This window comes from Saccostrea cucullata, unplaced genomic scaffold (assembly GCF_032062105.1).
Source record: "Saccostrea cucullata isolate Sc308-1 unplaced genomic scaffold, CSIRO_AGI_Scuc_v1 ctg1395, whole genome shotgun sequence".
Taxonomy (NCBI): Eukaryota; Metazoa; Mollusca; class Bivalvia; order Ostreida; family Ostreidae; genus Saccostrea; species Saccostrea cuccullata.
Window position 1 is genome coordinate 77,153 of NW_026940427.1, and position 9,883 is coordinate 87,035.

Consider the following 9,883-nt stretch of genomic DNA (forward strand, 5'->3'; position numbering starts at 1 on the left):
TAGCATTACACAGGAAGTCTGTGTCTGGTGATCAAGGTCAACATTCCGTGTTTCGTGTCTAAATTTGAGTGAAACTACTTGAAATAATTGAAATATTTCAATATAAAATTTATTTATTTATACTTTCAGCGATATCTAATGAAGAAAAAAAAAGTTATAAAGAAATATCGTTTTTTTATCTCAGATGAGTGCATATAAAAACATCAAGTATGTATTTAATAAATTTTATTGTGGCGAAAATTGGGCACGGCTGTTTATCCAGAGACACAAATTATGAAAAGCTATTGGTGTCTCTGGCAACACAACAAAGCAAATATTACATATTAAATATTCAAACTCAGGTTCAAAGTTCAAAGGTCAAAGTTCACAAACACCATATCAGAAAGTGGTAAAAGCCTTGACCCTGGGAGGTGCAGAGGTCAAGCACTTATTTATGTATATCTAAATCCAAAGTTTACTTTTCAACTTTCATGAGTTACATGACTGCATATAAGGATATTTACTTAGTGCCGCTCGTTTACGCACATCTCAGCTGGAAAGAAACGGACAGCCGTACCGGATACTATAAATTCACATTATTGTTTAATGTTTGCGGTTAGAGGAAAATTATTGGCTCCTGGAAATGATGCATGACTTGCTCTTGGGATGAATCACTTCCATATAAATGGCTGTTCCTCACATCACTTTCGCATTAAATATCTTGAAAGTCCAGAATGCTGTGAGTCCATCGAGATACTTGTGGTTCAATCCCCTTGGCAATGGCTGTTCCCTAAGGTCCTAGTTTCATCCCGTAAGTCCTGTCATGTTGAGCTTGATAATCACTGTAAGTCTTCGTCTGAAAGCATTAAAAAACCAGAAAAGCAATATCTATTCTAAATGGGTGAGGTGGGTGGGTGCTTCAAATTAATAATACACAATAACAAGCTGGAAAATTTTTACCGACCCAAGATGATGCTGGAATATTGAAAAAGGAAGTTGCAACCAAAGCGCCCTCAGGTGTTTTTATTAAGAGGGGGAATGATCAACTAAAATATTTTACAAGAACGATAATCACTAGGAATAAGTACTGAGATTTAGGTAAAGCATTTAAATATGCACTTCCTTCGATAAAAGCAGCTAATTCAGAGTGAATTAGCTTTGAATATTATCTCAGATAAGTGCATATAAAAACATCAAGTATGTATTTAATAAATTTTATTGTGGCGAAAATTGGGCACGGCTGTTTATCCAGAGACACAAATAATGAAAAGCTATTGGTGTCTCTGGCAACACAACAAAGCAAATATTACATATTAAATATTCAAACTCAGGTTCAAAGTTCAAAGGTCAAAGTTCACAAACACCATATCAGAAAGTGGTAAAAGCCTTGACCCTGGGAGGTGCAGAGGTCAAGCACTTATTTATGTATATCTAAATCCAAAGTTTACTTTTCAACTTTCATGAGTTACATGACTGCATATAAGGATATTTACTTAGTGCCGCTCGTTTACGCCACAAGTTCCCAACCACAAGTTATTGTGGTAGGGAACTCCGCCACCATATGGGTGGGGGTAGAGCGGCAGAAGTAGCCATGCCCAAGCCAATACCTATCATGATTGATGAAATTGATTCCCTGTAAAATTAAACCTAACCCGAATTATACATGGATTCGATGTGATGACCCTAATAAAATAGTATAGATTTTGGCTATGAGTAGATCAAAGAAACATGTACGCATGTCTATCACTACACATGTAGAAACCAGGAATATATAAGCAAAATACATAATTGAGAAACAGATTAAATATTTAAAATCTATTTTATATCTGAATTAAAAGGAAACTGTACTAACCTTATTACTGTAAATTACCTATTTATTGGAATACAGCCGTACATGTATATCAAACTAACCTTATGAGAAAACCGGAGAAAACGAACGTTGTCAATCCAACTCGGATAAGTATACATGTGACCATACAAAGGTGAACATTTTATTGAACAAGTATCCCCTGAATTTCTTTGAGTAGGATCATGTGCTTGAGAGAAAGCATTCCCTAATGCCTGTTGAAATTTGCCTCAAGCCCTATATATTTTGATCGGCGCAATGGGACATTGTATTGAAATTTAGAATAAAAACAAGGGCCTACCAATTGGTACGAAACGTTAAAATATGACCTACTTATGGGTTAAATCTACTAACACGGTCAGTAAAACGGCAATAAAATTTACAAAATCTAAACTTTAAAGAAGGTTTATCTGTGTTTAACAAACTAAGTTACAATTCTGGTTAAAGCTATACTGATTAGCAAACATGGCACAATACGGTTGATTTAGAAATAATATTTTAATATACCATATAATGGTAGCTAGCTTAGGACACCCTCACCACTAATATTCAGAGTTGGGAAATATGCCACACTTCCAGCAAGAAAGTAAATAATGTTCAAATTAGAATTTGTACGAGAAGTATGTCCAATCAATGACCAGTTGGAGCCATAAAAATTAATACTCAAGCATTGTTGTGATTCTAAGGTTTTGCCAAAAATTAATTCCAATACACAATTGTAGACTTAGTGAACACTAGTGATCTTTTATGCTTCGCTGATTAAATAATATATTCTTGTAGTATATGAAATTAAAAGTAAATATTTGCACAAAGCATAATAAATTGTTAAATTATTTGTTTTCTAAATAAATAAATGATAATCAGCTGCACATCATATTTCGATTGTATGATGTACATGTATGTGATAAGTTTCATTTTCATAAAAATTGAAAAATAATTAGAACATGTAAAAGACTACAATGAAATAGGTGCAGATCTAGTAATTTTGTAGTGTGTGTACATTTTGAATGTTTAGTGTATGTAAAGGATGGAATGTTTTGTGTTGTGTATGTTTAAATTAGTGTATGTAAATTAAGGGCTGTATGAATTCAAATACACCAAGGGCAATGGGCAGCCAGCAATGAGCATGCCCCAAATCAAATAATCAAACATCAACAACACATATTCATGACATTCAAGATATTGTAGCTAGAGGTGATGATTAACATGATTAACAGTTGATGCATTGTGTATGTTTAGTGTACATGTATGTAAATTAAGGGCTGTATGAATTCAAATACAACAAGGGCAATGGGCAGCCAACAAGAGCATGCCCCAATCAAATATTCAAACAACATCAAACAACACATATTCACAATATTCAACATAATTCATAAGCTACACATCAACAATGTAGCTGGGAGGTCATGATCAGATTTTTTTTTTTTTTTTTGTAAAAATGCATTGTGTATGTTTATTGTATGTAAATTAAGGGCTGTATGAATTCAAATACAAGGGCAATGGGCAGCCAACAATGAGCATGCCCCAATCAAATATACAAACAACACATATTCACAACATTCAACATAATTTATACGCTACATATACAATAATGTAGCTGGAAGTTCATGATAATTTTTTTTTTTATTTTTTTTTTTATTTTAATGCATTGTGTATGTTTAATGTATGTTTATTAAGGGCTGTATTCAAATACAACAAGGGCAATGGGCAGCCAACAACGAGCATGCCCCAATCAAATATTCAAACAATATCAAACAACACATATTCACAATATTCAACATAATTCATAAGCTACACATCAACAGTGTAGCTGGGAGGTCATGATCAATTTTTTTTTTTTTTTTTTTTTTTTTTTTTTTATGCAGTGTGTATGTTTCCTGAGGCATGATGCAAGATGTAAGTGTAAAATGCTCTGTGTGAGTAGTTGTTTTATAAATTTATAAGAATTTTTAGATGGACAATGGGCTTTATTTTGGAGGATTAATGTATTTAAATTGATTTTAGTGTAAAGGCTATTATAATAATACTTGTGCAATGTGCAACCTATAGATGCATGCATGCCTAAAACATTCATGAACGATATTAAAAAATAAACATTGTTGCTAACAAAGGAATCAGCTAAATAGATTGTCATGAATTGAAATTTTCCATTTTGTTAAACTGTTTAGGCCGTCTCTACAGTCTAGCACATCAGAGTTGCATTAAAAGTATGATTCAGTGTTTTCCTTAAAAACCGGTTACCAGGCAAATTGACCGCTTCAATTGACAAAAATGTTGCTTTGAAACAAAATTTATTGTTAGGTACTCGACAGATAATTTGTTCATAAACATCAGCTCCTAGCATGTTACAACTGATCTCTAACCCCTTACTCTGAAATAAGGGAAAACACTGTATATGTATGGTGCCTAAACTCGTTAGACACTACCTATAAATTTAAAGAGAGGTTAAAAGGAGATATAGCAGAAATAAAACTGCTTAGTTAGGCAAAACCGTACACCAGGAATTATCATCAGATTCTACATGTATGAGGTGTTCCAGATTTCTACATGAGTACAACAGTCCTGCTGGAAGTGGGTATAAATTTATCTGGCTAGAATTTGATAAAACCATCCAAAATATTTAAGAGAGAAACTTTTAAATTGTATTTAGAATGTACCTTATTTTTATCTGAAATCCTTTTTTTTTAAAAAATAATTTGTCTTTGAAAATTTTTAAACAGCAAAAATGTGAATATAGGGCTGATAAGGTACATATTCGATTCCTGACCTATAGGCTGCATGATGAATTGTACCCATTTGCTTGTCACAATTTGCAACCAGTAATTGTTGATGACAGAATTTTAAATATCGATCTGAATTGTAATTTATGAGAAATTTTTAGATTACTCGTCCTGCTGGGCGTCAATACATATAAATTCGTGCATCTCCAGGCGCGTAGCCAGCATGAAAATGAAGTGTACGCAGAAAACGGTCGGGGGTCTGGGGGCCGCCCTGAGGCCCCCAGTGGGTCCAGGGCGAAGCCCTGGTGGGGGCCCAGGGGGCGAAGCCCCCGGACGCTCCTGGATTTTACAAAAATTTTCAGTCATTTTCTCGTAAAAGAAATCACGATAACATCACTTTTCTCGAGCAAACACTTAGCTAAGTTATACTGCTTCCATTGATACTTTGGGAAAAGAATGATAATTTATCAAATTAATTTACGCATATATTGGTATTGGAAAAAAGTTTAAAAGTGTGTCAAGATAAAACAGAGTAGCAATTTCAATATCGTTAACATTGGAGTTTAAATATTTCAAAATATAAAGGAGGTGTTGCTGTCTTTTGATTACATTCATATTTGATAGCTGAAACGATTCGAGAATGCTTCAATTATAATATAATTCTTTAAATTGGTAACATCAGTAAATGAAGCTATATATTTTTATTTATTTTGTTCACCATAATTTAAATTGTTTAACGACATTTATTCATTACCTCTACGGAAATTAGACCTTTGTAACTTTTTCTTTCGATCAAAGTCCCTTAGATCGCTTTCCTTCATCAAATATTTGTCCGGATAATCAGGATTACGCGGAATAACAGTTGAACATTTTGGTTCAACAACATTTTTTTCCTCAAGAATGTTGAAAGATGTTTTGGAATTGATTTTATAAAGGACGAAATTTGAATGTGCTGAAAAAAATTTGAATCGAAACAATAAGACGCAAAATAATTTGAAACACGGGTAGTGCCTCTTTTTCCCCGAATAAATTTCTCTCTTTCTTTTATTTCCTTCTTTACTTTTATCCCTCTGGCCTCTTTCTTCCTTTTTTTTTGGAAAATGATGTGTACGCACTTGCGTACTTGCGTATAGGCAGCTACGCGCCTGATCTCGGGCGGTCAGGAGCACGGTTATTTCAAACACTGTTGAGAAACATGTCAAGTGTCAATTATGGTAATTTAAGTGATAATACCAATATTACCTATTTGTATTTTATAAACTTAACAATAGGTAAATAACAAGTGAATTTAAATTTCCCATGTCATTGTCAGACTGATTTACAAGAAGTCATGACTATATTAAAACAATTTTATCAATAAATAACTTGCTTTCAGTGCATTAATTATATTTTATTTCCTGAATTTTACCATTAAAAATGGAACCCCTGAATTGTTGTTCTTCGAGAGCAAAACTAGAAGAATAAATCTATGCGCAATTCTAAAATTAAACTAAATTTATAAAGTTTCAATTCTGATATTGACTTAACGGACAGAAGTATCGTTCTTGATCCCACTTACCTTTTATGAAACCGATTCACAGGTAATAAAATATTTAGTCAATTAGTGGACTAAAACTGAAAGACTGAAAGTAAACATTAAGTAGTGTTTTTCTTAACTGGAAGTTGAATGTTCAAACTAAACTACAAAACCAAATCCGGAAAAAAATCACTTGTCAGATCGCTCAGCAAATGCCCGGATAATTGCGGGGTATAGAAAAATCGTGTTAAAATATTAGTTATTAAATCAATCTAGTAAGTGCAAACGATCCTAGTTTTAATATATCGATCATATCTATCCGCATCGACATGTAACGTTAATTTTAGAGTTACCCCCAGTCCCGATTTTAATATTGAATATTAGGCTTGGCCACGACCCCCCCCCCCCCTCACATTTAACTATGTATTTTAAATACATTTTTATCTAACTAGACCCTCTATTTATAACTAAGACCCCATCTTACAAGCTTTACAGAATGTCCACGCTACCCCCCCCCCCCCCCAAGGAAATCCATTAACATCGGGGACAATTGGCTAACTATACCTAATCCTATATTAAAAGCTGAAAATATCACTTTTAAAAATGCCTTCTCCAAATCAGTTAATAATTTCAATGACTGCTTCAAATTAATAATACACAATAACAAGCTGGAAAATTTTTACCGACCCAAGATGATGCTGGAATATTGAAAAAGGAAGTTGCAACCAAAGCGCCCTCAGGTGTTTTTATTAAAAGGGGGAATGATCAACTAAAATATTTTACAAGAACGATAATCACTAGGAATAAGTACTGAGATTTAGGTAAAGCATTTAAATATGCACTTCCTTCGATAAAAGCAGCTAATTCAGAGTGAATTAGCTTTGAATAATATTTTTAAAAAATGTAAAATTAAAGAAAAGAACACAGAGTAAAACTACAAAGTAAATATCTTTTTTAATTAAATTTGTGTAAATATCTAAATCATACAATAATAAAATATTCCATATCCGTCGTGTGAACATATTCAATGCATGTACCGCGATAGGAATATTGCTTACGTTCTGACCATTAATAGTGTCGAAAATATTCACCATTTCCGGGTGTTCATGTGTTAAAATTTTTTTATTGCTTGCAAGATTTCTTTTATACTTTTAAGAATTGATCTTTGGTTTTATATATTCACTTTTTAATTTCGAATATTTGGTATTGACGGACGTTAGGAAATTCGAACTAAAAGTTACAATATTATCTCGAAACTTATGTTTCTGAAATTTCATTTACAACGGAACATGGTGTATATTGTATTCAAATATACATATAGATAAAACATGGGATAAAAGAATTTTTTTATCCATGCCGTTTGTGCTAAATATCTTTTCTTATTTATCATATTCTAATTTTAATCGGAAAAATTTTAATAGCGTTTCTGTGCACGGACCGGACTAAATTCTACAGCAGATATCTTGGACGAAATATCGCCTAAAATACAATATAGCCGTTGAGATTGAAAGTAAATATTTATGAAGTCATGTTTTAATTATTTACTCTCAATTGTTTTTTTTTAAAAATTTACCAGGATTCTTTTTTTAACCCCCGTGTATAAAAGGCGGCTACATGAAAGTGTCTGATGCGTGACCAGGAAATCGTTTTCAAAACTCAGACTATCATGTAGCACGGTTAGCTGGCCTGTTAATCAAATCAGAAGCTATTGTTTTTTTAATGATTGACAGGCAGTAAATTATTGATCTTGAATCAGGTAGATTTTGGGGGCCTTAACATAAAATTGGGTGTTTAAGAAAAATAACACATGGAATTAAAAATAAATTACATAGACCTACAAATTCAATTGTTGATAATTTTAACGAAAAAAAAAAAGAAACAAAACAAAGCAAACATGCATGCAATCTTTTGTATAATTCTTGGGTTCAGTAAGAAATGTCGAACCGTAATTTGTAAAACCTGAAAAAAAAATTGAAAGTACATGTATAGACTGCACTAACTGTAGCCTTATGGTTTTATATCCCATATTTGTTTTTGACCATAACGCTACATATCCCGTAATGCAAAAAAATGCACTTACGGCGCAAGATTATTTTGCGCACCACACATTTGAGAGAATTCCAATTTCCAAGATGATCTACCTTTCCCTCCATGATGCTAGACACATTCACATTTTTAAATAAATATGTATACATATATTTTATACACCTCGACTATATATTCGTCACTGCAAGTGAAAACTCTCTTGAATTAGAATTTTCTGCAATCCCCGTGTGTAGAATTAGGGGGGTTAAAGGTTGATGATTTACCAAAGTTGGAAAGGAGAGAAATTCTCCTAAACAGAGCGCAAAAATCTTGCGCCGTAAATTGCGCCGTAAATTGCACATTTCTTGCATTACGGGATCTAAAGCGTTATGGTAAAAAACAAATTTAATATAGAAAACCATAACGCTGCAGTTCTGCACATAAGACTGCACGTACAAGGAACTATACACCGTTATTATGCAATTTAAACAGGAAATGACAGGTGTCAGTACATAGTCGAATCCTTGAATATACACATGTACACTGTACCTTGAACCCCTCGGAATACAGCCCAGTATTATAATATATTTTTTTTAAATTTTATTTGCATTGATTTAATTTGTATTTTTTTTTTTAAATTTTATATCTACTCATTTTTAATTCATGAGATTTGATATATTAACTTATTTGAAATGTTTAAGTGCCAATTCTATTACACTCTATCACTAGTACTGGTGATAAAAATTAATACAGTCATGCAAAAGTAAGGTACTGGTAATGCTTTTGAAATCTGGAATCTGCACCGTAAATCATGTGTTTAAATGAAAATGAGTAAAATTCTGATTCATGTAATTAAAAAGAATCAAATAAAAAAAAACAATTGAATTTAATAGGATGATTGTACATGTATTATAAAATTAATGTTACTGCAAATAGTGTTCATTTTAAATGTGCATCTGATACTAAGGGGTATTTTTTCTTTCATGTGTCACAGATGAAAATGAACCATCCAACATTTTGACAATTACTTTGGACATTTTCAATTCAAAATTCTATATCTGTTATTTAATTTAATAAGTTGTCATAATTACTCCAATCTGTCAAGTTTATCTATTTAGAAATATTTAATTATCTTAATTAGCCATGAGTGATATGACCAGATGGACTGTGCTTTGTGTGACTTAATTATTGTTTGTTTAAAATCATAATCTTTACCTCTTCTTGTAAATCAAATTAACTTATGTCACGTTACTCAAACTTGTCAATTATCAAACTTGTCTATAAATACAATGTTTTTGTTAACATGCGGAGAGTTGGAATCGGGACGCGCTTGTCCCTGATACTGTCCGACCCGACGAGAAATAAAGGTCTGTAAATCGTAAAGCGGCTTTATCTTCATTTACTAATAGTCCACCCTAGTGGCTTTACTGACAAGCCCACGCATCTTACGCCGGGGATGTGATAAGTGGTGGAGAATACCCGGGTACGACCCCCTCTCACAGCCAAGCGAGTTCTACCATTGATTCCCCTACCTTCTACGAGAATTCCCCTAATTCAGAAAAAAATATCTTTAATTTCGTACACGCCGCTATGAATCGCAGCCTTGGACCACAACGGAGACCTGTGGATTACTCTTTTCAGCGTCAATTTCCAGTTTGTGGCCGATGCGGAATTGTCCATGGACCCAGTTGCCGTGCTCAAATGGAGAAGTGTTACAAATGTAAGCGTCATGGTCACTATGCAAGAATGTGCATGACTGTCCTCTCTTCCCCTGTGAGGACGACCATGATAGCAAAT

At 33.1% G+C, this 9,883-nt stretch overlaps 1 long non-coding RNA gene across 1 annotated transcript; it reads right to left on the reverse strand.

The window, feature by feature from the left end:
• Positions 1 to 208: 208 nt before the first annotated feature.
• Positions 209 to 6,243, reverse strand: LOC134255393 (uncharacterized). The gene is made up of 2 exons (XR_009989534.1): positions 6,104 to 6,243; positions 209 to 835 (listed from the first exon to the last, which is right to left on the reverse strand). It is a non-coding gene; the product is annotated as an uncharacterized LOC134255393 (long non-coding RNA).
• Positions 6,244 to 9,883: the final 3,640 nt, after the last annotated feature.